We start from the raw sequence: 27,847 nt of genomic DNA on the forward strand, positions 1-27,847 counted from the left end.
TGTCTCATGTCTTTGGTCTGAGATCTGACACCCGTTTATTTCTGAATGAATCCAATTTGTTAATAGTTGTACATACAAAGTGTTGTTTGTTTGTTTTCTTGTTGTTTAGTGGAATTTGCTGACTTTTACAGATTTTCTAACTACAAGTGGTTGTGGACTGTACTCAAATGGCAGCTGAGTGTCCTTAGATGATAAACATGTAATGTTCATATTCTATTGCATATGGGGGGTTGCCCATAGAGACCAGCTGTCCCATGTGTCTGCAGAGAAAGCCAGGACTCTTTAGATGGCTCATGACTGAAAAAAGAGAGACAAAGGAAAGAAAATGAGAAAGTTTTATTTTCTTTTAGCTGCCGCCATAGACAGTGAACACTGACTAGGCACAAAAGCCTCAGCTGCTTCCGAAACCACTTAGAATATTTGGCTGTGACTTGTCTTCTAAGCAGCTTCCCTAAGAAGGCTTCCTTCTCTTGCCAAATCTTCGTGTATTCAAACAAAGCTTATTTCAGAGCAGGCTTTGTCTTCATTTAGCTTGATTGTTAATTTTAGAAGATTATAAAAAGGTACAGATATAGGCTGTGCAAGAAAGGGGCTTTGTTGGCCTGCTGAAGAGTGAAAAATAAAGCCACACTGAGTAAGAGTGGAGAGTAAAATAAAGCCAAAACAAAACGGTGTGGGGAGGAGATCTTTAACTCTGAGCTGCAGTCGCATGCTATAGTGCAATCTTTCATATGATGATGTTTCCAGAAGCCAGTTTTTCGAAATGGACCACCATTGCATTGAGGTGAGATTACTCTTACTCTGTTTCTTTACCTGGTGTCTGAGAAATGTGCAATAGGAAGGTATGCTCAGGGTGTGGTTTTCAAATGGGATGTTGACATCTACCAGTTGCTTGTGATAACTTTCATCTGTATTTCTTTGATTTATAAAAGAAAGCATTCTGTTCACAGATTGCATCCTGTTCTATTATGAAATAGATTTGACTTAAACTTGACTTTCCAGAAGAAGTTGAATGCTCTTGAATGGCTAAAAATAATGTAATAAAGAGCATTTTGAGTAAGTAAATTCTTTAATGTCTTAATGTATAACCTCTAGAACAATAGAGGCATATATGTCCTAGAGTTAATACGTGGATGTGTGTGGCAGATGCAAGGCCTGCATATGGATGTTCAAATCCACATCAAGGCTTGTAGCAGCTCAGCATGCTACAGCAATTGAGAGTGGCTGTTTGCAGAGCTCTGGCCAGCATTAGCAAAAAATAAATAAATAAATTTAAAAAATAAAAATAAAAAAGCTGGCTTTGCATTCCATAGTGGTGGTGTAAGTCAACCTCTGTAAACCTTCCTTTATGTGGGTGCACATCATTCTTCAAGCACATCCTTGCTTTAGACTAACAGTGACTCACATGGATAATGTGTTAATCTGACGGCTAATCTTGCTAAAAGATGGATTAACTACTCTGTACACATGACAGAATATCTAGGAAGAGGCATGATTTTGCTTTTCAAATACTCTATTTTCTACCAGTGGAGTCCTTTTACTCAAGGGGACTATCTGCTCATCAAAAATGGGCTATCTTTATTACTGCTTCTTGAAGAAAGACGATTCCTTATGGCCATATAACCTCAGAAAACTTCTAGAGTTTTTTCTTTCTCCCTGATAATTCTTCTTGACATTTTCATATCATCAAAGTTAACTATCTTGCCCGTGAAGCTATTGAGGATGCAAAAACATCTGTGAACCATGCTAACTAAACATTAAGTGTTTAGTTAAACACTTCCCAAGTCAGCATTAGCAGTCACTGTTTTGTTTCTGTTTTTTTCGTTCCCTGCCTCCCCAGGGGAAAAAAACCTGCATGAGTCCTTAAGCAGAGGATGGGTTTCTGATTAAGTGAAATGACACCTTCTAATTATTAGCTTTGTCTGTAACAAAATGTGAAAGTAATTAAATCTTATTTTTAGAAGAGACTAACTTCTGCAATGTATTGTCACTATGAGCTCTGAAGTAACTTGACAAGAGCTTCACAAAACACATTGTAAAATAGGAATGAGGTGAAGGTCGTTCCACCTGCTGTGAAGGTACTAAAACTAGCCTTGTTGGCCTAACTGAAATTCACAAAAAAGTAGCTTAGGACAGAAAGTTGTAAACAATACTGAGGCACAGTGCATACATTTTATTCTTAGAAGCAGTGGTATAGGTAAATTGTCACGCAGTAATGGAATTTAAAATATTTAATTGATAACCAAAGAGTCGTTTTCAAGAGTAAGATTATGAATGCCATCCTCTGCAGTTATTGAAAAGAAGCAAAAGTTCCCAAAGTGTTATCATATCAGTTATAAAACTCGAAAGCATAAAAAAGTCAAAACAAACAAACAAAAAAATACATGGAGTATTAGAGATAGATATTGCAATATTTTTTGTTTATTTATTGCAATACCTGTTTCAGTTGCAGTAATTTCTGAAGCAAAAAGAAATCCCAAATTGAATTTTCCTATTATTTTTTCCCAGTAAATGCTGCAGCGTATTGTTAAATATTTTGCCTTACAGAGGCTTTCTTGCACAAGGCTGCATACATCCATGTGTTGGGAAATTTGCTTATGTATTCACTGCCAAGCAGGGTTGTACTACTTCAATAGTGATCAGATATTAGTTTGACCATGCGTGGAAATGTGCAGTAAATCAGTGATGAATTTTTCCATATGTCTTGCATAAAATCCAAAAATGGTTATCTAACATAAGCCAGAACAGCAGAAAACAAATTCTAATGTCATATATTAAAGAAAGGCCTTAGCACAGATAATAAATGAATAAAGTGAAATGTTGACCTTAATAAAATAAATTGCTGTAACTGTTTTAGTTAAGTAGATTCTTTTATTTGACTAATGAATTTCTTGAAATAAGAGATGCTCTTGTTACACCTAATTATGTACCATCTTTGCTCCAGGGTGTAGAAGCTGCAGATATGTGATTCAGTCTGTGGGCCACCAGGCACCCAAAGGTATGCTGCCCAGTTAAATTGGATTTCTTAACTTTTCACATGTGACCCAAGTCATGAAGCAGGAGTTGAAATAAGTGCTTTCAAACACCCGAGCTGTAAGGAGAGATCTCTGAACTTGATTGTGTTATTTTAAATATATCTGTCACCATTGTAAATGATACCAAAAGTCCCAATCACCTAAGTTGACCCTAGTTTTGATTTATCTAGCTGTTTTTAAAGACATACACAAGTTAGACTATGTGCCAAATATTTAGGATATATACTTGAAAGCATTCTGTGGAGGAAACTGGCAACTCTCTTCCTGTGGCTAGTTTCAGCACAGAACTGACTTTTTGTTTCCTCACTGCTCGCTCCTTTATTTATCTTTATACACAGAGAGAGAGAAATGGATCTCTTGACTTTACACAGTATCTAGATGTATTAGGTTGTATTGTGTATGTGATTACGGATTAAAATAATAAATAGCTCACTTGAATTTATTGAGCATCTTTTGGACAGGACAGCCTTTAAAAGCAATTTAATCTTACTTTTAATTATTTGGGCAGAATATGATAATTAGTATTTAAATAGAGCACAGAGACATCTATGATTTTTGTACAATATAACTTGGAGCACATCTCAGCATCTGGATAAGCTAAATTTAATATCATTCATCTGCAGACTGCTTTCCCTTGCATTAAAAAAATGTGCAAAAATTACCAGGTATCTCTGTCTTATGACTGAAAAAATAAATTAAAGTATCTGACAAGGGTTATTATCAGTCATTTAGGAAAATTTTCTGAGTGATAAGAACATAACCATTTGTTTAAAAACAAAGCATCTCCTTATAGACAATTTCACATTTCATAAATGACTGCAAAATAATTTATTCCAAAATGAGAGAAATTAACAAAAATAGACTGCAACTCAGTACAGTATGTTCTTAAACTAAATAGTTCAAGACCAACTGAAGGAAACAATTTACAATAAATAGGATTCATCATATTTTTCTTCTGAAAATCCATTACCATGCAATAAGTCTGGATACTCCCAAGTGCTTTTGTTATTGGCATAACGTGTTAAACAAATCAGAAAATCATCTTCTTGGAAATTACTAACATTAAATATAAAATGTATATGAAATGTATAGGGTGTGTAATTTACCTGTCTAATCAGTACTTTGAATTCTAGTTTGTTTGACTTCTGAGTCTATAATCGATGTAAGTATGTTGAACTTGGAAGTACTGGCTACTTCACAGGGTGATATCTGCTCCATCATTAAGTACTGTAACTTGAACTGACAATGGTTCAACTTTATTGCATGAAAAAAAAAGAATACTATTTGGGGATAATTAGAGCTTTTAAAACCAGGGGTTTCACAGATGCTTGCCAGAAGCTGACCTCAGTCTAAAAATAAATTTATGTACCTTTTTGTTTCACGTCACATTTAGGGATATAAAGTATTTGGGATCAATTGATAGTTTTTGAATCACCTGCAGTTTGTATGTATTTGAGTGTGGATTAACAAATTGTCTTCTGACTACGGGAGGCAACACAGGGGCTTGTAGTTTCCTCAAACTGCAGACCTGAAAAGGGAGTGAAGTGACCCAATCCCCTCCCACCGTGCGGTACAGGGTCCTTATTTGTGCTTTTTGCATGTAAGCTGTGTTGTTCCTTCCTTTTTATCTCTGGCTCTTTTGAGAGTGACTTTTGGCCATGTGCACTTTTTGGTGCGCAGTGTTTAGACCCAGGCAGATTTGCCAAATGTGATCTAAAGTTAGGGTTTTCCTTAACATTGTAAAATAATAATTTTAAAAGTGTCTGGTAGTTAGAGCTCTCCATGTTCAGACTGTGATTCTGAGTCCTTTACTATCAGTCTGCATATATTTTGATTCCTTCAGTGATCACTGTGAAGTGACACTTCAGTGATACGTGTTGCTTCCTAAAGGATGCAGTAGGAAAAAAAAAAAATCTTGAATTATGAAAGAATATAGTGTTTCAATATTTCCACTTGGCTTTGTGGAAGTTTTTGCTTATGTTGCTGCAAGGAATCAATACTTTTTTGTTTGTTTGATTGATTGATTGTTTTTAGTAAACAAATAAGGTATAGGAAGGAAAAGATTAATTATACTCATGAACCCAATGTTGTTAGCCACAGTGACAACTGCAGATGTATTTTGCTCATTCCTATAAATAGCTCCTCTTTTATCTCACATCTTTCAGTCAGATGGTGCTATGATCCCTCCTTCCTCGCTAAGACTCCTACAATCTATATTTCAGCAGTATGTTTTGTATGTACTACAATAAAACCCACAAAATGTGCTGTCGCCTTACCTTTTAGTACAGTAGCATAAAATTATGAAAGGAATAATGGGTGTAGAGGAAGAGTAAGAATAGTTGGGTTTGGATTTAATTTTCTAAATGAATTCAGCTGGACTGACAGCCCTAGAGGTGCCCTTAAGCAGAGAAATTTTTAGAGAAGGTTAGATTAGGTGATAATTGCTGGACAGAAGAGAAGTTGAACAACTGTTTTTCTTTCTTTCCGGACTTGTGCGGAGAAATGAATCAGCTCAGCAGATTGAGAAATCAGGAAAACAGCGGGCTTCTCACATTGTTTGTACTGAAAATTAAAACCTCAGTAATGTAAAAATGCTGAAAAGCCTCGAAGTATATTCTACAAAATTCCAAATTTGTATTGCCAAGAGGGTATTTACTTATGTTATGGCTCCATCTACAGTCATGAGGAAGAAAATCTTACCATTGATGGCAGCTGTCTGCTTCTGGGGCTTCACTGATTCACCATGCCTAACATCATAAACGTCCTGTCATTTGGTCAGTATACTTCAGACTGATTTGCAGCCAAAGTCAGTGTCTGATCTCTAATTATTTCCAGAAAATAAGGTTGTATTTACCATTTCTTTATATGTCAGTATTATGGTGTGGTTGGCTTAAATTTGAAGCCATTTTATTAATAAAAGGCCAACAGGCACAGGAATTTCTTATCGTATCACCTCACACACTTATCAAGTTCCATTTTCAAAAAAATTATTTTTTTTTTCCCCTCACTATTTCTTGTTTGAGAGGCTCTTTAAGAACGTTGTTCCTCAGATGATGAGCACCATTCTAATACTTTATACCTAAATGTCTTAATAGGCTTCTTGTATCCTCTTGATTTTATGGTGCCATTGACCTTGATTTTAAACAAATTGGATATGATCTGCACACTCAATTTAAGATGAAGTTTGGAAACTGTTACAGTACTTGTGTAACTAAATGACAGACATAGTGCTATTTCCTTTGGCATTTTTTGCCATCCAAATATGAATTGGAATTTGACTTAGGCTTTCCATTTTTTGGAATAGTCAACCAGAAGAGAAAACAGCCACTCATGAGGAAAATGGAAGCTGAGCAATATGTAATTGCAACTATTTTTTCTACTACTGTCTGTATGCTACTCTATCAAATAATTAATCGTGTGTAGGTTAACAACAACAACAAAAAAAAAAAATCCTTATTTTACAGAACAAGGAAAAGTAGGCAATAATACAAAAAGAAGGCAAAAAAAGTTAAATATGAAAAATGGCAATAAAAAGTAGCACTGAACATGGGAAGATAGAAAGCATTGGCATGGTTTTCTGAAATTCTTGCATTTCAGCAAATAATTGCAAAACAATTGCAGTTGAGAGGATAAAGCTTGGAGGTGCAAAGATGATTCCCACAGTTCTTGTATATGAACAATACATTGGTACTAATGAAAGTTTAGATACTGATTGCAAAATGGTGGCTAAGAAGTGCATAGGAAACTGGCTGTTTTTTTAAGCATGAGCAAGAATGTTAAAAGCTGATAAGAATCTAAAAAGAATTTTGTCGGTGTGGGACAACTGTCTAGTAACTAAGGCTGAACACTGGACTTTCTCAATGGAAAAGGAAGACAGTAATTAAAATAATGAATAAAAAAATAGTTTTTTTTCTTCGATAGTTTGTAAATGTTTAATAAATGGCACAGAAAAAATCACAATTCTCCAGTTGCTGATATAGGAAAATGTCAAGAAAAGGGAATTGGAGGTGAGCACAAAAAATACATCTCTGAACTAATTTCATTGCAGTGCTCCCCACTTAAATGAAGAACAGCAAAATTATCAAAAAACTATGCAGTTAAAAGTCAGGAACAGTGCTCCAAATCAACAAGACTGAGCTAACAAAAGATGGAAAATATGGGAAAATGTTGCTAATGTACTTACCAGTTACCAGTAGGGTGAAGGGAAATTTCTTTACAATTTGTAGAGCAGATAAATCTGAGAGGCATAAAAAGTCCTCAGCCTGGCATACAGCTTAACTAAAGAAAAAGATTACAGTGCTAGACAGTTGGTGAACTATAGGAAATTCCTGAAAATAATTTTGAAGGTGTAGAGTTTCTCTTGTTTGTTTGTTTTTATATATATCACGAATATATATAAGAACATATGAATATGTATATAAGAACATATGAATACATATATATATCGTATATATATCTTTTATATATATATAAGAACATATGAATATATATGAGAACATATAACATATATAACCCTTAACACTGTAGCAGGTTTCTGCTGTTCTTACAGAGTAGATTGTAAAAAAGATATTGGAAAACCGAAGAAAATGGGGAAGACAAGGAAGAGACTGGTTAAAGAGAGGACAAGGTCTGTGGTCATTTAAAGTGATGACTTTCTGTCTTGTGTTTGTGTGTCACCATGTTTTACAGGCTTACAGAATGTTGTTGCACTCTCTTTCAGCCTAGCTAAATTGTATTTTGATGCATGCACAATCTGGATGAGGAGGCACCAATGCATTTATAAACACAGTAACTTATAGCATGATTTTAAAATTTAATCCAAAGAAATGTGAATAGTTTTTTAAACAAGTAAATTATTTTGAGTATACAATCAGTGAGGAGAAACTTTCACAATGAAAAGAAAGCTGAGGCTGTCCAAAAACTTGCCAACTCTTTGGATGCTCACATATGTTCAGAGTTTTTAGGCCTCCTATTACAAAAGGTTCATTTGTAGGTTGGCCAAAACAGCAAAACCACTACATAAGTTGGGTAAGGAAAGGAAACCATTTCAGTGATCAGCAGTGTGTGATTTAGCATTTTGAGAGTCAAAGAGGCTCTTGTGATTGCTCCTGTTTTAGTCTCCCTGTGTTTCAAAAACCCTTTCATATTGTGCACAGCTGCTAACACTTACAGTTTGGGGATAGTGTTGACACAGGAACACAAAGGGTTTGAGATATTGCTAGCTTATTACCAGGGTGGGAGGTCAGGGGGAGGGCATGGGGGGGTAGGAGTTTTTCAAAGACAAATCATTGCAAAAGTAACTCATGGCTATGGTTAGAGACTATTTTCGTAGTTGGAAATTTATGATCAGCACAGACCATGCATCTCGTTCAGTGATTCTATAGATTTAGGTATCCTGAGGGAAACTTGCCAGGCAGTTACAGATCTACCACAGTGTGCCACAGACACGAACATAATCAGGGTAAAGCTACTGTTGCATTCGTATGGCATTTTGATTGCTAGTTACAAGTATTTCCATAAACAGGACAGTAGGGAATTGGTTGCTCAAAGGAATGAGTGAACTTGGAAAAATGGCCTTTCTTTTCTCTTCTGGTCTCGTGACTTGCTGAGAGTAGAATCTTGAAATCTGTGCAAGCAGTCGATAAAGTGGTTATGTGAGAAAGTTGTGGGGTTTTGGATCTATCACAATAAAAGCTTCTTGAAGTATTCTACATGAGATGAAAAATAATTCATGATGGCAAGGGGGGCTTTAGGCAAAGATGGGGCATTGGTGTGCAAAGATAAATTTGATTGATATGTCAGGTCACAGGGTACATGGAAAATGAACAGAATCTGGCCTCTCTAGGTGGGGGCTCATTTTATTTATGCTGGCCAGTATAAATGACATGTAACATCAGATGGTACATATTTTTTTGAGAAAAAGGAGATAACATCATGGTTTTTAAACTGGTGGAAATAAATCTGCAAAAACTTAAACAGTCTAGCAGGTAGACACCTAGGATACCTAGGTGTACATGTCACAATGTCTCCATCCATGATTTTAGAACCCTAGGAGAAAGAAAAGCAGGACTCTCAAGGGATCCAACAAAATACTAATACATACGTAGAAGTAAATATACATATAAGAAGTAAAGAATAGAATACATTGGTTTCCAAGACTTTATTCAGCATTGTTCATATTGAGTATATGATGTGATAACAAGTATTGCAGTAAAATTACCTCAGCATAATGATTGTGTGATATGACGGCTAATGAAGACTTTGAAGCAAGAAGCAAAGAAACAATTTCCATCTGCTTGTTCAAGTATTTCTTTGCATTCCTTACAAATACCCAGGATGAAAGGAAACCGACACCTGATTTCAACATGTGTTTTTTTGTTTTTTTTTTTTCCCCCCCAATGAAAACAAACTGAAGGTTGGTAAGCTTTTTGCTGTTGTGGTGGGGTTTTGTTTGTTAGTTTTCAAAATTCAGGTCAAAAATGGGGTAACGATATATCCAATAGTAACAACTTGGTGTTGCATTCATAGAGATTCCAAAATCTATGCTTTTTGGAAAAGTCAGAAGGGGTGTGTGTTGGGGGGGGGGGGGGCGGGGGGGGAGCGGAAGGCCAAACTTCAGAAGATAAATTTTGTACAAAATGAACACGTTAATATGTTTCTGCTGGCAAACAGTGGGTTGCCTGTAACCTCCAAGCTGTTTTTACACTGTGTCAGTCACTGCACAGAGCTGTACCTTCATCTGATCACGATGATGCAGGTGAGATGTTCACAATTCCCTTCTCCTCCAGCATTATTTCTGTAAAAATTCTACATACCCTATCCTGTTGTTATACCCTAATCTGCTTGTGATAACTGATTTTAATGCTAAATGATGCCACCAAATTAGTTAATGATTACCGAAAATTGAGAGGTTGGAGTTGAAAAAGTAGGGAAGCAACTATTTCTTGAGATATCTTGCTGATTCTAATTGCCTTTTAACCAGTGTGATTCAAATTAATTTACATTTTCACCAGCAGTGTAAAAAGCATCTGTCTGAAGAGGATACTTAAGGTCTTGACATATAACGCATCAGGCTGGACTTTCTCTCCACTCTGTAAAGCATCCAATGAACTGCTGCTGTACAAATGGATTTATAAAAGTCTCATGAGCAAGGTCAGTCACTGACTTCTTCTCTTCTTTGGTGACCTAAAAAGTGCTAATGTGTCAAGTTCAATTAAAGTTGGTTTCAGCTTTCTAGAAGTTTACTAGATAAATTGTTTTTGTCCTTAGGGCTTTTGTCCTCTGCAAGGAAATAAAACACTGACAAACTGATTGAGATGGGGGAAGCATATGTAGCTTTCAAACATTATAAGAGGAAGTAAAAAAAAAAAAAAAAGTCATGATGTACAGAATTCAATCAGTCATCAGTTGTAGTTTATCTTTTCTGGATAAATTTACATACAGAAAGCAAAGAGAACAAAACATGGGTTTGATATGACTGAAATCGTGAGATGTTTGTATCTGTGGCAGGCAGAGTTTCGATGTAAAATGTGAAAATTTTCGATCTTGCTTATCAGCAAACAGACAAAAATTCTGCTTTTAGCAATACGTATTGTGTCTGTTTTGTGGCTGATTCATGGTTGACTTGAATACGTTAGCCGGCATAACTTGCCCAAACAATAGCTGTATGTGGTAGAGTAGAAGGGAGCTAATATTTGAATTGTGTAAGCATCAAAGATGATTATTTATGCAACTCTGAAGTGATGAGACTAGCAGAAAGTAGATCACGCTTAAGAAAGACAATAAACTTCATAATGGTGAGATGCGTAATGTTCTAGATTAATTTCACAAGTGAGGTTAGGTAATCCCCATTGCTGAAGATTTTTTAAAGCTATTCCAAATGTGATGCATGTTCCCAGAAATAATCTGGAACAGGCACGAAGGCTGCACTATGAATTACAAAGCCTCCTACCCCATCTCAGTCCTTAATATTTCACAATATGGTCATAATATATCTCTATATGTAATAATCAGGGATATTACTGTGGAAGTAATTTGTTACTTATTTAAAGACATTTAAGCTATGCCACACCGATAGATCTGTCAATCAGTTTCCTCTGCAGCTCCAATTATTGCTCTCCTTGGGTCATTAATATGGGAAGGTACCAGGGAGCACCAGTGAACTTCTCATTCACACTTTAGCTTACTTCAGGATATTTTGTGCGTGTGTCTTAGTTGCTCTGGAGTTACTTTTTCCCCAGAAGAGGTCTGGAGGAACCACTTTCTCCATGGATTATCTCAGAGATTAGAGAGACTGCAATGCCCTGCCGGGGCTTGACTGGGATGTGGTACATAGCTACTGTTCTGTAAGTTCACACCCAAGTTCACTGAGGACTGATTGTCTTCTGCAATGGATCTAATTTTTCTTGTTGAAGTGCACCTAAGTAGATGATTAATTAGGTTAAATAACTGTTTTTTACAATTATTTTTTTAACTTGAAATAAATTGTTTAAAAAAAAAAACCTACAAATATTTTTCTTAGTAGTAAAATCTTACAATTCTACTTTTGGTATAAGGTTTTCTAATTTTGGCATAAGTTTTTAAAAGTTACTTTGAGTGCTATCTAGCACTGCTAGTAGAGTGATTGCTTTATAATTACTTGGCATTTTCTATACTTTTAAAGTTGCATGCCTAAGAAGGTCTGATATTATCCATCCTAAAATGTTGCATCTTCATTTGAGAACGATAGTCCCTTTAATAAGATCCCATGATAAACCCCATGAAGTTGTACAGAAGTTGTACTAAGCTGCCATTTTACTCTTGAGAAAGCTCAGCTATGAAATATAATTCAACTTGCCTGAAGCCATGCAGCAAGTCTTTAAGAAAGCCAGAGCGGGTTTGGATTTATTCTTTCTATCTTTTGTGTTAAATGTAAGATATTTATTCTTCCAAATAAGGTAAGACATTTAGGGAGAAATTATAATGGTTACATACCCCAGAAAATAAACAGATCATGCAGTAGTGTACATTAGCATATATGTTTGTGCTTGCAAGTTAAGATCAGTCATGAAAAATTTCATCTTAAATGAAAATTTTAATAAGTATGTGCATTTGAACAACTATACAGCTTTATTATTTGAACTGTGGCTTTCTCTAAAAATGCATAAATATGCATCTACTTGAAAGATTTCTAATATTGCTATATTAAAATTCTTATTATCAATAAAAAAAAAATATCCGGAATAACAAATGATTTTTCCATATGCAAAAATCTTTAGAACTGTGTGGTCTAGAAATGAGACATTTCCAAATAAAATTGTGCTATGCAGAAGAAATTGAGGGAAAAGTCCTTAAGGTGACTTTTAAATGAAAATGAAATGTCTTTTAGTAAGTTTCAGAGGTACAATATTACAGACTGGTAGAATTGTATCTCATTAATTTCAAACATAGATTTTTATGTGAGGCTATTTGATTATAATTTGATTATCTGACCCTGTAATTAAAGTTTATTGCCAATTTCAAAGCTTGTGTGTAAAATGAACTGGTTTTCTTCAAAGCAATATACAATCCATTGGACTCATTGACTTCTAGTTTTGCATTTAAATCGAAAAGTCTGTTATAACATGACAAACAGGTTCAGTTTTTGATCATTAATCCTGCTAAGCAATATTCATAAATTCAATTTTGAATCAGTTGGAATACTTTTCTTTTATTAGTTTCTGTGTTATTAAATGAGATTGTTTCTGACTAATATATTTCTGGACTCAAACTGTAGCTCCAAGCTGTTATTCAAATCAAATAACATGCCCCTTACTTGTGCCTAGCACTAATAAATGCCAACTTGTGATACATTTGTGGGAGACTGTCACGAATATTAAAGGAGGCAATAATGCCTCTAATGTCTCATAAGTAAGCTTATTTTTCTAAAGGGCTGAAATCAGTCATCCTACTGAGGGGGGCAAAGGGGGAAGAACCTTTAAGACTTAAAGCCTAAAGCATTATTTTACTCAGCTAAACATTATTATTGAGGAGGTAAATGACCAGGAAATTACCACTGGAGAAAATGAAAAATATAACATGTAACTTCTGGTGCCACCCTGAGCAACAAAAATGCATCCACTGGCTAAGCATATGCTGGTTTTAGTAGAATTGCATGTTCATTGGTTTAGAGGCATGTTTTTCTTCCTCTGAGTGTTTGAATTAAAGAAAGAAAGAAAAAAAAAATCCACTTTTACTGTTATTGCCAACCTCCTACTTCAGTCCTTTTGAGATATTCTGGGTAACGGTTCAGGTGTTTGGTGTAGAACACAAGTCTAATACACTGACATGAAATTATCTGGTCCATAAATAGGATTAACTTGTCTGGGAAGTCATCCCTCAGTCTGGGTAACTTGAAGGGTGTGCATGGGATACATGGAGGCATGGCAGCACTGAGAGGCATAGCATGGCCCCTACCTGTGCGCCACTTTGGAGACAAGGTCAATGCTGAGATTTATACTCAAACGTTTAACCCATGTTACTTTCTCCTCTCTCAGAATATTGAATATTCCCTCCCTGCCATTTTTTTTCCTGAGGTAGAATATTGATAACAAATGGCTGCTCTGTGACTCTATGTACTTTTTTAATGCCATCTTGAGCCCCATCTTCATCCTCTCATTTCTCTAGGTTTTCTCCAAGTGTTTATAAACTTAATTTGTTCAGTAAATAAGTGGCTGTGGTTTATATGTTGTGCAGTATGGGTTCTTAGCTTTCCTACACTCTCAGAAGTTCTGTGCAATAACCTTGTATTTCCTAAAACAACAACAAAAACTCTTATCTTTGTTATAGTTTATTAGTGCCAGTATCACTGAAAGTACCAAAATAACTGATAGGTTCTAGTAGAGCAAATAATGTATTTGGGCTTAGCTCACTTTTACTTGTTTTTAAGGATGATTCCTACATCAAAGATGTATTTAAGTGGAAAAGATTAAAGGGTTGATACAAAACTTGATTGTCTGTTTTGTGATTGCCTTTAGTTTTTACAAACTGTTCTGTTTTGTACAGGGTTTCTTCTAATTTGATTAAGTTTACAAATTGTCTGACACCTCTGCATGAGCTGTTTCAGAAAGCTACTCTTTCTTCTGGACTCGATAACTGTGCAGCCTGCCAGGAATGCCCCTACTGTTCACGTCAGCCGTCCTGCCTTGCCTTGGGCAGGCATCTTGTTGGAGTTCAAACACTAACAGGTGGGACTATATGAATGGTGAACTGGACACCTCTCAGGAGGTGTCACTCTGTCCTCTGAGCTAGCAGGGGACCACAGACCTAGTACTTTGCTTACAGGTTTTCACTCTTTCATGTAAAACAGAAACTAATCACAACTTCTCATCATCAGAGGTATTACTGGACTACCTGGAGGTGAGGTGGAGCTACAGCTCACAGAGTAGATGAACAATACTTGCCTAAAGTGTCCTGTAATTGAACGGTCTTTTTTTTTTTTTTTTCTTTTGTAATTCTAAAACATTGCCCAATTTAACAAATGCTGTCATCCTCCCCAAAGAGGGATTCATATCAGTTCCTTCTCCATATGTAATTTCTTTTTTTTCTTTTTTTTTTTTTTTTTCTGAAGTGCAGGGTAACTGTTCAGATTGAAAGTTTCTATATGAATTTAAGTGGTAAATAATTATTTGACACTTGTCATTATATATATTTTATGCTTTGTCGTCTTGCCATGATCATTGAAAGAATTAAGATTGTCATATGTACTGCAGGTTACAACTGATAGCATGTAATCCTAACTTTGGGGACAGTATGATGCAAAAATGAATTGAAGTATATTTCCATTTCCATCTTTTTGCAACCAATTTTACTGTTTTCTTAAGGTAGGTCCTTAATTATTATTGGTTCTTAAGCATATCAGTTTAATTTTTCAGAAAAAAACAGAGCATATGAAGATGCTTTTCTCTGACATTTAATAAAAAAAAAATTAGGCTTGGTGGGATTGGTTAGACATACCTTAGGTTGCAGTTCTGGTTTTAAGTATTATTTTAGACAAATTTCATGACACTGGCTATCCTAACATCTGGTTATCTCCCTCAAAGCATCCCTGAAAATAATTAAATAGTAATATTTCAGAAAATAAATGTAAAATGTATTTCTTATTTATATTTTAGTTCTGGAAATATTTCTTTTCCAATACTGGACTATTAGCATTTTATTGTTAACCATAAATATTGTGTTAAAATAGTAAGAGAGATAAGATTTTGATGATATGAAAAATGTTGGGTCAGTGAATGCTACTTGCTGCACACTTGATTTCAAAACCTCAGGTCCATCAGATTAGGGTCCAAAATCTGTCTTCTGATACTTTTTTTTTTCCTTCTTTCCTTCCATGAAGGCCAACCTTACTATAGCTTACAATCCTGATTCCCCAGTTGCAAGGAATGAAGTTTGTAATTTGCACACTTGGAAAAAAAGGGTTACAGAGTGAGTCAACTTGTTAATCTACCCAGTAATCAGTAGGCTAATGCGTGGTTTTGCTCAACTTGCATACTTGCATAGAATATACAGACATGATTTTTTTTAAATAAAATTGAATTTCTTCCTTACAGAGAACAGATGCATGTTGTGTGCTGCAAAATTTTTGGGTTTCCAATGTAAGTGTAGACAATCTATTATTTATTTATATATTTTTAAGTGTATAATAATTATACAAAGAAGTAAGACTTCTATAGCATTCATTCTCCATCTCAGTCCTGTTTCCCCACTTGTAACAACTTTGGAGTATTGTTTTGTTTTCTAAATTTATGAAAAAAATAACAATTTTGTGGGTGTGCATTACATAGAACTTAAACTGAGAATGGATTCACCTACCATATCATTGTCACTGGTAAATGAACCTGAAGATTGAGGAAAGATATGTGAAGTTCTACTCATACACTAAAAGTGGAAAGTAGTGCTTCACCACTCTTAATAAATTCACTTCTTGGAAGAAGAAGAATTTATTTTCAATTCTATTTAAGTGTGATAGAAGTGACAATAACAAATACAAAGTGTTGGATCTTTTTATTTCTCCTTTTTGCAATGGCTGGCAAAATCTTGAAACTTCCTAGTAATCAGCTAAATCTCCATCCACGCACTGATGGCAAGAAGCGAACACATTAGTATGATGTTTTACTAAATTGCCATCTTTCATTAATTTCCTACAATAACTTTAAATATTTTTTTCAGAGAACAATTAACAGCATCTCAGTAAAATGAACAGAGATTAACAATATTTTCTCAAACCAACTTTCTGTAGTCTTAGAAAACATTGCTGTATCAGTTAACTTTGAATATGTGATTAATATTTTCGTTTTTAATGGTTACAGGTTGTGAACTATCTCTTAAAAGAAATTTTGCATTTTAGATCATAATATACACCGGTTTTAACCTGAAAATAATGGTGTGGTTTATGGTAGAAGGCTCACACAGACTTTAAGAAAACTCATATAATTGTTATAATTGATTAATACTTAAATTTCAAAATGATCTATTTCATGTTTAAATCTTAAAACTTAAACATGAATTTCATTGTAAAATCTAAGACATCCTCCTAGAGGAAAAATTAATTTTAAAAATAAGCTTGTTTGGACTTCTTATTGACTTATGTAGATATTTAACTGCTTTATGATTAAAAATACTGAGTAGGAATTTGGTTTTGAAGATGATCAGAATCTGTTAACCTGAGCTTACTCTTATATTTAATGACCAGAGAGTGCATCAACTTGTATATGCTTTAAAGAAGCATTTTAGGCATGCTAAAATTTTCTAGGTTGTACTACTTCTTAAATCTGTCTACCCTGAAAGAAAGGAAAGAATGAATAATATTCAAATTATATTTAAAAACAATAACAACAAAAACCCACCATAAACAATTTTAATGCATAGTAAATTCTGATTCTGATGGTTTTATCCTGGTGTCTAGATAGTGGTTTCTATATTTTTGCTACATTTTACTCCAATTAAAATGATGAAAAACCTGTATTCGCATTCTGATTTTCGTATAATCCGTAAATTGCTAATTCATTTCCTACAGTGGGACTTAGTATGGGAGTTAACTTAGTACATTAAAGTGCTTTACTGAATATTCTAGTTTGTTGTGTTTTTTTTTGGTGGAATTAATGTCAACTTATTTTTAAAAGATAAATTATAATATTTGAGTAAATACAATACTTATTGTAACAAATAGATTATACAGCATATATAATAGCAAATGGATTTTGTTTAAAATATTTTACTGTATTTTTTTATTATTATTTTTAGTTCATACCCCATGGACTGTTCATCAGAAGGCTCACATCATGGAAAATGTATCTGTGATATCTTTCATGTAAGTCAGTAATAGAGGGATTAAGTGTTTTTTATCAAGTCTCAGTTATTCTGAGCATGTCAGCTCTTGAATGCCTCTGTTGAAGTTTACTCGCATAGTTAAAGTAAGGCACAAAATTTGTAGGAATCAGAGTAATACAGAACCTTCCAAAATTGCTGTTTGAAAAATGTCCGAATAGATATTCAAATCAGTATTACAACATGAATCAGAAATGCTTTCTACATTATGCAGCGTACTTCATGTGACAAGAATATTTCCTTTCAGATACAGTTCTTTTTCAAAGACTGAAAATCTTCAACTTGATGGTACTTGATGGCAAAAGAGTGTTAACCAAAGTAGGGTATAAAGCTGTTGCTTGTTCACATTCAAATTTGAAATAATAATTAAAAAAAAAATGGAGTGGAGGAAAGAGAACTATTTATCATGTCTTACCCAGTCAAACAATTTAAACTTGTAAGCACACATTTATTCATGATCTTAATACCATTAGAGCACAGGTGATTTTATTCCTGCTGCTTTTTTTCCATGGGTGCGCTGTCAAAGCTTCCCAGCCACCTTGGTTAATCCACTCCATGTGCCAAAAGTAATTATCCTGAGTTCTGTGCTGACTGCAACGACGTGAAACTTTGGAATCTGTGCACCTATGATGTCATCAGGGAGCCATTAATGTAAGAGCAGCTTCTGTAGAGGCCTGAAGGTCCGTGTCAATTCATCACATGCCCAAATACCTCTGCATGAAAGGTATCGATTTAATCATTCTGACAGCAGGCCTGTCAGAAATGTAATTGTCCACTGAAAGTACAAGTGTGTAAATGGACATCCCAGCAAAAGGCAGCAATCTTTCAAGGTAACATTTTACATTATTCAGATCATTCCCGCTTGTTTTCTTCCTCCTCTTGCCGCCAGCCCAAGCCTGTTATTGATATAAAGGTTGAAGCTCAGGCAGCTTAACTGTTATGTGGAATGACCTTTACTTTTAATATTAATATATTATTGTAAAGTCTATGAGACTCATAAATGCAATTTTAGAATTCATATGAAATGCCATGTGCTGAACCTATTGCAACTTTTCCTCTAGTCCTGTGGCAGGTTGCAAACTATGTGAATTAATATGCATCATATTCTTTCTCCTTTATTTACTTAGAGAGGTTTGCCGAGCAACTTTATCAAGAGTAACATTATCAAGAGCTTTCCTGCAAGCTTCTTTATCATATTCACATCTGTGTCTGCTCGACACTTGTCACTGTCAATCAAATCGCAATAATACGCAGATGATTTGCTCATTTGGTTTAATAAAATCTCTCTGCTTATTTGCACTGCAGTCATTATGCCACATAATTGCTCTGCCGCTGAGGTGAAAGGCAGCCAGTTGCCTGGGGGATAAGAAGAGACTATTGCTATATGAAGGATTTGTTTCTTTGCCTCTGTCTCTCCCTAGTCACTCATATCCCTAAAATTAATATTGTATTTGAATCCAGTCCTGCTATTCTTATGCAGGCTAACATTGTTATTACTTATTATTTGGATGTGAAGTCATTTATTTTTAGTTTTGATGTCCAAGCTGTCAAGCTAAATTTCATTGTGTACTGCCACATACAATTTTTAACTGCCATTTAAACTAGATTCAAAACCCAAATTATGAAGAGAACATGTTCAAAGGAATGGGCTGACAGGAAGTATAGCTACAATTTTTATTTCCCAGGAAATCAAAGTAGAGATCTTGTTATTGTTCTGTGGTGGAAATATGTGCAGTTTTCATACTTCATAATCTTTTTTGTATTGGCTGGACACTGTGATTCAGGAGGAGAAAAAAAGGCGGCTATTTATGCATATGAGCAGCCCTTAGGGTGCCAAACAAAGGCATCTGCTTCTAGAAATGATACAGCACAGAACTAGCTCAACTTACTGTTGTAAATTCCTGAATGATTTGTACTCCATTTTCCCGTAGATTCTGCTGTGATGGATGGTGGGAGTAAAAATGAGGGATCTGTGTGTGTAACGTAAACCTTAGCTCCTTCACTGCACAGTTAATATAGCAGTAACTGCCATGTGATGATAGTAATGAGCCCACATTTTGGGGGTGATTCCATCTCAGTGGTCTAATCATGAGGAGCTTAAAGTACTCGTAGCTTTGAATGTATTTCAAACACCAAGTACCTGATGGTTTGTTTTAAAGAATGTGAAAAACCAAGCTAAAACTGCCTATGAGAGAATACATCCGTGTTCAGCTTGCCTCTTTTAATTCAGTCCTGCGTGGAGCTCTGTCAGTATGTCAGAGGAAGTGCTGATATTTTAAGGCACTTGAACCTGAAAACATCTTTTCTATTTGTATAAATTTGATCTAACAGTTCTCAGATACAAAAAGAGATAGTGATTTGTAGCAATACTAACATGGGAATAGTTTCTTTCGCTGCTCAAACTCAGAAAGTCCACATTCAAACAGAAGAGCCCATGAATTCGGAGAAGTCCAAAAAAGGACCATTAAGTCATCTCCAGACTTTGTAGTAGGCTGTTCCACTTCATCCAGTCGATGTTAAAGTGAACCCAGTAGCTAAACAAAATAAATCTACTCTAAGATACTCTAATAAATCTACATCTAAGAAGGGATGTAAAACCAACTCCTTCTGGTAGTTAGATTAAGTGCTTAATCACTCTCACTATTAAAATATTTACTTAATACCTCTTTGAAATTGGTTCTTGTTACGGCTTTCGGCACTAGACTAAAAAGATGTTTATCTCCCAGCGTTTTCTCTCTCTTTTCTTTTCTCTTGTAATTGAGTTTTCTCCAAGAAGTTTTTTTGCAAAACTGATGAGGAATTTCTCCAGCTTTTTTATGTGTACATGGCTCTTTGTCTGTCTTTTTTTTTTAAATACAAGTAATGACATCAGATACCTGGGTGGTGTTTGGTATAACATTAATATTTACTTTGGTGGGCAGGGAGGCATAGCAATTGTAATGGGCAGCTGATTCTGAGCTTTTTTAAAATTATTTTTCTTGGAGATACAAGATAGGACTGTGTTTCCATTTTTTCTTTAGTATAGCATTTGGTATTTAGCTTGCATTTTGTTTGAATGACCATACCTATGAAGCAGCTGGGATCACCCTTTGACTAGGTATCTCAGTCATTATTTACTACTGTGGAATGAATCAAAAATTATATTATTCAAGTATGCTATGGCTTGTAACTTTAATTTCCTACGGAAAACTGTATTAGGTCTGTTATCAACCCTCCCCTGGAGTCTGTTGTTATGGCATAAAGCATTCTAAATCTGACCCTGTGCAAAAGACATCAACTGAACTATGTGTGGCAGGGCAGAAGAGATGCCCAGACATGAGCGTAGGTGTCAGAAGCACGCTCCAGCAAGACGCCACAGTGTTATTTGACCAGGCTGTTACTGCTTCAGGAATAATCTTGGATTCTCCTATTCTACATTACCGAGAGTGGTGTGTGATGGTGTGCTCCCCTCACCCCACAACCTGGCCTTTCACCCAAAACCCTGGTCAAGTGATAACCACCAGTGGCAGTTGTGATAGATGTGTGTGGTCGTGGTGGCTGCAGCTGGCTCAGTGTGGTTTCAGGAGAGATGGATAACACACAACAAGTTGTTCAAGGAGTTTAGAAAGCAAAGGGTTACATTCCCAACCTCATGGCTTAATGGGAGGATCTCCCGAATGACTGAATTTAACCCTCTATCTTGTAAATAACTGCACGTACCTTGCCACCAAATCTGAAGTCACTGTCTTATTTATAATCAAACTTTGTTAAATCACTATATCAAGTAACATATTGCTGCTTCTCTCTTGCAAATGAAGTACGTTACTCCCCTGCCCTGTGACATCGTGTAGATTTGTTCCAACTCTCATTGTCCTTCCTGAATAACAAAATGTTCATCAAAGGAGATTGGTAAGGGCATATCAATTTCCTTCAGGTAGTTTTAGATGGAGATAGCAAGTTGGAAAAGGAAATTAATTCTCTCTCTCTCAAATTTGAGACTTCTAAACATCTTTTCACCTTTCTGCATGGCTGCTACAGTTTACATGGCAATTTTTCTGTAGAATACTGTTTTTCCTCCTGTCCTCTTTCATAACTTACCTTTGCTTTCAGCTTTTGTTCTAAGCCAAAAAGCTGTTCACTACACAAGGGTGATCAGGCACTGGAGCAGGTTGCCCGAAAGGCTGTGGAGACTCCATCCTTGGAGATAATCAAAACCCAGCTGGATGCAGTCCTGAGCAATCTGCTTCAGCTGATCCTTGTCTGAGCAGGGAGGTGAAGTAGACAATCTCAAGAGCTCCCTTCCTACCTGATCCTTTCTGTGATTCTGTATTTCAAAGATGCAGGAGTGCTGTATGACCATAATCTTAATCTGCATTACCAGTGGTAAAGAGTTTTGTTTTGCTTGCTTGCTTGTTGTTTGTTTGTTGTTCACAAAATATGGATCTATTTAGCTAATTTTAGGCCTGACTGATTCTATGCTATTTTAGTCAACAGGAGCAGACTGAAATATTTTCATCTAGTAAACACTAAATTTTAAACCAGATTTCCAAAGAGGACGATCACAGAAAATTTGAATGCCAACCCCCTAAGATTCCTTGGAAGAAAAAAATCTTTACTTCAGATTATTCACAAGTACCACTAAGAGAGGAAGGACGGAGGGTTTCATTTTCCTATCTTTATGGTGGTTTTGATCCTTTCTAATCTCTGATATTAAGATGATTTCAATTCTATATATGCTTATTTTGTCATGGTGGCTGATTTGGCTCTAGGAGATCCAATGAGCACTTGGAAGAAATATTAACTACTGTGTGCTTAATGGTTTTCTCACATGGAAGTGCAGCTGTTGTGTTACTATTGTTTTAATGTTGGCTCACTTTTTCCTTTTTTTATACTGTCTAGATATTATTATTATGTTCCTATAGAGTTTCTTGGTTGATAAGTGGGGGGGGGGGGGGGGGACAAAACAAACCTTGTAAAAGTGTTTGTGCATTATATGCTTCTAAAAAAAAATCATTCTGTAGTGTGGGCGAAACTTATGCCAGGTCACGAGCACCAGAAAAGACACAGCTTGATGAACTGAAATTCCTGCATATTTTACAGGCAGAACTACATACATATATGACATATACTATATATTAATGTTTTGTGGATATATACAAATAGGAAAAGTCATTAATAAATAGACTAGCATTAAAATCTCATATTACCTAATAATTTCTAACAAAATATTCAGCACAGATTTTAAATCAGATGCCAGTTCAACATCCTCTTTTTCTGACTTACAAGGCCCCTTGAAGTTGGGTTAAAGATAAAAACAGGAACAAAAAAAAAGTATTTTTAATGCTAATATATGTTTAATACTAGTTTACTGATACTCATAAAGAAAATCAGCTCCAAACTTTTTACATTTTAGTCTAAAGACTGAGATATAACTGTTTTAAAGCAAAAAAAAAAAACCACTTGCAAATAGACTAAAATACTAAGGCAGTGCTATAGTCAGTTTTAAATTCACGTTTCACATTCGTGATGGGAAGTAGCAACAGCCTTTAAAAGCAATTGTTGCCTATATTTTTTGTAGAGATATCAGTTTCAGACAAATCGTTTTTAGAAGTTTCAAACATAGAAAACGAAAATAATATCAGTTTATCTCAAAATACAGTGCTCAGATTGGTGTGCAGCTGCCATGATGACTTAGGGTATTGCTCTGTTTTGGTTGGTAGACTCTGCTTTTGTAGACACAGACTTGTGCAAACACATACAGACAGATGTGCTCGTAAATTTATAGCAAATAGAGAATTTCCTTCTAGCCCAAATACTCAGAGCACCTGTCTGTGCTCAAAACTTTGGTGGGCAGGACTTTCAAAGGCCCTGAAAGGGAAAGTTTATTTGTAATTACACAGTTTGAAATGAAATAATGAAAATTAATTCAATTGTGATGGTAGCTCTTTGCTTGGCTATTGAATGCTTGGCTACTTGACATTTTTCAGCAGTATGCTTTGCTATAAATTGGAACTAGTATATAAAATAACACAGACACTGCTTCATCAGGGAACTTTCTATCAGGGATTTTCATAAGAGAGACAGATCTAATATTATACCCCACTATTAATTAACATTAGATTTACTATCTGGAAGAAGGTGTTTAAAATTCTGCAAAATGAGACATAATTATCTTCATATAGTCTCTTTTTCATAATCTTCATTTTCCAAAGGTATTAGGGGACCTTATATTAGCAAAGTGGAAATTATTAAGGATAATTAAGATGAAAATTTTATTTGATAGAAGAATTCTCATGATGTTTGGATATGCATGCTCAGTTTAAATCTAATCTCAATTCACACTCTTGCATTTTTTAGAGTGAAATTTGTAATAAAGAGAAACTACAAACAGCCAAGCTATGTTTCAAAACTGCAGAGGCACTACTTGTTCACTTAAAAGAGAAGAAAAATTAAATTTCCCAACATTGTGTGCTTCTGGTAACTGTCAAAGAGATAAAAGATAGGACCGAATGAATTGAGAATCACAGCACCTTTGGGAAATAGAAAGAACTGAATGGGAGGTAGAAACTTCAACTAATCTACAAAAAAAAAAAAAGAAGAAAAGAAAAGGGTTGCAGATGGGATAGAAAAAAAATACGAAAGCTCAGTTAAAAAATAAAATAAAGCCCATGAAACAGATGTGGATGGAGATGTTCCATTGGGGATTCCATAGTGGACGTTCAGCATTATTGTAGAATATCCTGAGCTGGAAGGGACCCACAAGGTTCATGGAGTCCAACTCCTGGCTCCACACAGGACCACCCAAAAATCAAACCCTACATCTGAGTGCTTTCTCCATATGCTTCTTGAACTCTGAAAGGCTCAGCACCATGACCACTGCCCTGGGGAGCCTGTTCCAATTATTTGGCTAAATATTAGAGCTTGCCCATTTTTAATGATGTGCTCTGGATGAAAGAGCCACAAACCATCTCGATTTAGACTTGGATTAGTTGGGCTACACAGACACAATCTTGGGTAGCTGTTCATAGCTGTTTCTCATTGAATGTGATAGCTTCCTTTGCATATCCACCTCACAGCCTTTACTCTTCATATTCACTTCTTTGATCAGCTATACACTAAATTCTTTAATATGCAGCTTTTTTAAATAACCAACCACTTATATTCCTTCTTAATATGTCACTTTACTAGGAAAGTAATAAGAAGATGAAAGGAGGAAAGTGACTTTTGTATAAAAATCTGGCTCCAGGTGTGAGTGGAGAAAAAAATGGTCCTACTTTATTATGTCTTATCATCTCTAAAATTATGTAGGTATTTTTCAGTCAACAAATTAATTTTCAGCTGGAAAATCACAGTTATGAATTGGTTTTGGTCTGCTTTTCACTCATCATATCATACTGTTAAAGCAGAAACTGGAGTTCATAATGATATTGTGGAAAGTGCTGATCAAAGGTTGTTTACGTGGGCTGTGTTCACTGATTTGCCATGGTTGTCTCATACAGATGCGCTCTAATGACTATTCTCTGCAAAACTGATTTTTCAAAAAGATTCTTTAATCTGATTACTCTGTAATCCTTAGTTACTCCTGAGAGTGAATTTACATGCATATTTGCTTGAAAGTATGTTTTACATGATTATGAATCAAAATATTCCATGAAAGGAAGGTATTTAAAACAAACAAACAAACGAAACCCTTATCGGTAAGGAAATAATAATTACAGCTGTAAGTCTAATTAACACCTTATTCAAAACCATCAAAAAATGGTTGTGAAAATCTAAAATGAGGAATTTCAATTAATCAGTAGACAAATTTAGGTATGAATGTCCATGATGAGACATATTGAAGAAAGCATAGTTTGAAGGCTGTGGTGTGATCCCTAGTTAGTCGTTGTTAGCTTCTGCTGTTCAGGAACAGCTAAGCTCTCACGTAGTTGAATATATCAGCAGCCATGCAAATATAAAAGTGTCGGAATATTATATACATATGTACTTTTTATATGAAGTGAATCTACTAAGATGAAAGGCTTCCTATAGGGAATAAATATATTTAATATTTCTGATCCTCTGTTAAAGAAGTGAGTTTGTAGTTGAAGTTTTACAGCATTGCTGACAGAGCAGAGACCCTAAGAACTAAATAACAGATTTTGATGATGCAGTTTGGGCTGTTTCTTCCTATCTCTTCCCCAAGGAAAATAAATATACTGTTGTTCTGGTTTCAGCTGGGATGGAGTTGATTTTCTTCCTAGTGGCTGGTATGGTGCTGCCTTTTGGATTTAGGATGAGAATAGTCGTTATTATTTCCCCTTCCTTTTCTGTCCTATTAGACAGTCTTTATCTCAACCCTATGAAAATAAGAAGGATGGTTTTGATGACACATGCCAGGAGTAAGGTTAGTGAGGAGGCAAGGGACGAATGGGCACTGTATCATTAGATGATGCTGTGGGCTTTCTGATGCCTCTGAACACTGGATCCCAGCACTGACCCACCTTAGAGGCAGAAGAGCTGAATTGACCAGAGAAATACCACATGAAGTGTAAGCTAGGAGCGGGTTGTATTTGACTTGTTGTTTCCAATTTTGTCCCTAAGAGCCTTTACTTCTAATTAATCTTTACTAATTTGATGTTTCCTTTGTTATACTTTGTTACCAGGCTTGTCCTGCACTAAAATAAATCTAAATGGAACTGAAAGAAATGCTATGCGCTTTGAAATCTGCATGGAGCAGTATGCCAAACCAGCTCAAGAGACCCCAAACCCAGGGCATGTTATGAGAATTATGGATCTGGATAGCATTTTCTTTCAAGTTACGAAGGCCTGTATGGGAACTACCATTCTGGGTAATAAGTTTTGGGAAGACATTCACAAATCAAATAACTTTCTGCAAGCTGGTCTAGTGGAAGGTGTCCCTGCCCATGGCAAGGGAGTTAAAACTAGGAGATCCTTACGGATCCCTTCCAACCCAAACCATTCTGTGGTTCTATGAGATACCTGTCATTACCTAGCAAGAAGGGCAGAGGTGTTCAATAGCTCTAGCCTTACCTGCACATATCGGTTCCAGTTTACCTAGATCTTGTTTGCCCTTCAAAATGATGAGAGAACTGTGGCATGATGTATTCCTCCCCGTAGAAAACCACCACTGTGCATTGTGAAATAAGCTCTTACCCACTGATTTCTTTGTACATGTCTTTAAAATGAAAATACCAGTTTTACGTATTCTCGTATATTTACCATCATATTTTAGGAGCCTGATAGTTTCTCCTAACTACTTGACTGTTTTCATTTGTAATCATATTGTTCCATAAAGTGATGATAGTGTTACTTGTAGTATCTAAATCACAAAGGAATTAATTGCATTTGAAAAGATGTTCAAGGCTTTGAGTTTTTAACAGTGATTATAATTCTGCTTGTTAGCTTTGAAAAAGAGAAAATATGTTCTTTCACCTTTTGTTTTGGAGGGGAAAAAAAGTCATGTTAATACTGATAGCTATCAAGTAAGGTGATGTTTTGTGTAACTATATATGGTATTTTTTCAAAGTTCTTTTGTCAGTATCCCCATAGAACTGCTGGGGATGTCAGTGGGAGAGAAGCATGCGTATTTATCTGCACCTGGCAGCACAAGCCCTGATCACTTCTTGTCATACAGCATATACAGGGTTTCAGTCAATAACGTATTTTCATCCTTCAGCTGTCTATGGACCACCATATGCGACTACAACAGCTGCAGAACACCACCTAGTGGTGCTAAGCACTCCCTCCAGCTAATTAAATACATTAAACTTCCTTCGTGTCTCTCCCATTTAGTTTATTTCTAAAAACTGCTGCCACCACTAGGTGAAATTCTGGCCCAGGCAGAACTATCAGGGTCTTTGCACGCTGGACAATTAAACATAATATTGAATATGCCTTAAACGATGCAGCCATCATGGCCCCCCCTTCATCAGCAGAAAAACAGGTATGTGCTTGGCAAATTTAGGTTTGGGGTTATGAGGATATATGGTTTTGGGGTATGATTCTATGTATTGTGGAAAATCTTGGCCAACACCTTTTTCCTATGATAGCCTGAAGACATTGTTTTAAATTAAATTCCTTACTGCATTTAGCTTTCTGGGTGAAACAGATATGCAAGTATGCCTAGAAAAAAATGGATTTTAATATGAATGTATAATAATTTGGTTCTCTGTATTTTACAGCTTCTCTCTTTGGTCTCCTGAGAGATTTAAAATCGAAGCTGATAAATTTCAAATGACAGTCTGTCTCTTATATTTGTCATTTTCCAAGACATTCTTGGTGTGCTTACACAATAATGGACCTCTAATACCATTTCAAGCTGATCCAACAAACCTTCAAGATTTTGCACATCATACCTAAAAAATGTGTATATGTTTCCTTGAATAGATAATGAGATATGAAAATGGAAAAAAAATTGTTTTCTGAGATGATTTTTTTCTACCTTTGGATACAAAGAAAAAAGCAATGGGACTTTTATTAAACTT

The 27,847-nt window shown here is 35.5% G+C and overlaps 1 long non-coding RNA gene across 9 annotated transcripts; it reads left to right on the forward strand.

Annotated features, from left to right (window-relative positions):
- Positions 1 to 489: 489 nt before the first annotated feature.
- Positions 490 to 27,726, forward strand: LOC121076537. 9 transcript variants are annotated; one of them, XR_005823573.1, is made up of 11 exons: positions 490 to 784; positions 2,945 to 2,998; positions 5,715 to 5,809; positions 7,585 to 7,662; positions 10,052 to 10,187; positions 14,058 to 14,239; positions 14,765 to 14,875; positions 15,391 to 15,479; positions 15,605 to 15,649; positions 17,298 to 17,364; positions 26,006 to 27,726. It is a non-coding gene; the product is annotated as an uncharacterized LOC121076537 (long non-coding RNA). The 9 variants fall into 9 exon arrangements; XR_005823572.1 differs by lacking the exon at positions 14,765 to 14,875; XR_005823576.1 differs by lacking the exons at positions 14,765 to 14,875; positions 15,391 to 15,479 and having other exon boundaries at positions 7,566 to 7,662; positions 10,049 to 10,187.
- Positions 27,727 to 27,847: the final 121 nt, after the last annotated feature.

This window comes from Cygnus olor, chromosome 12 (assembly GCF_009769625.2).
Source record: "Cygnus olor isolate bCygOlo1 chromosome 12, bCygOlo1.pri.v2, whole genome shotgun sequence".
Lineage (NCBI taxonomy): Eukaryota > Metazoa > Chordata > Aves > Anseriformes > Anatidae > Cygnus > Cygnus olor.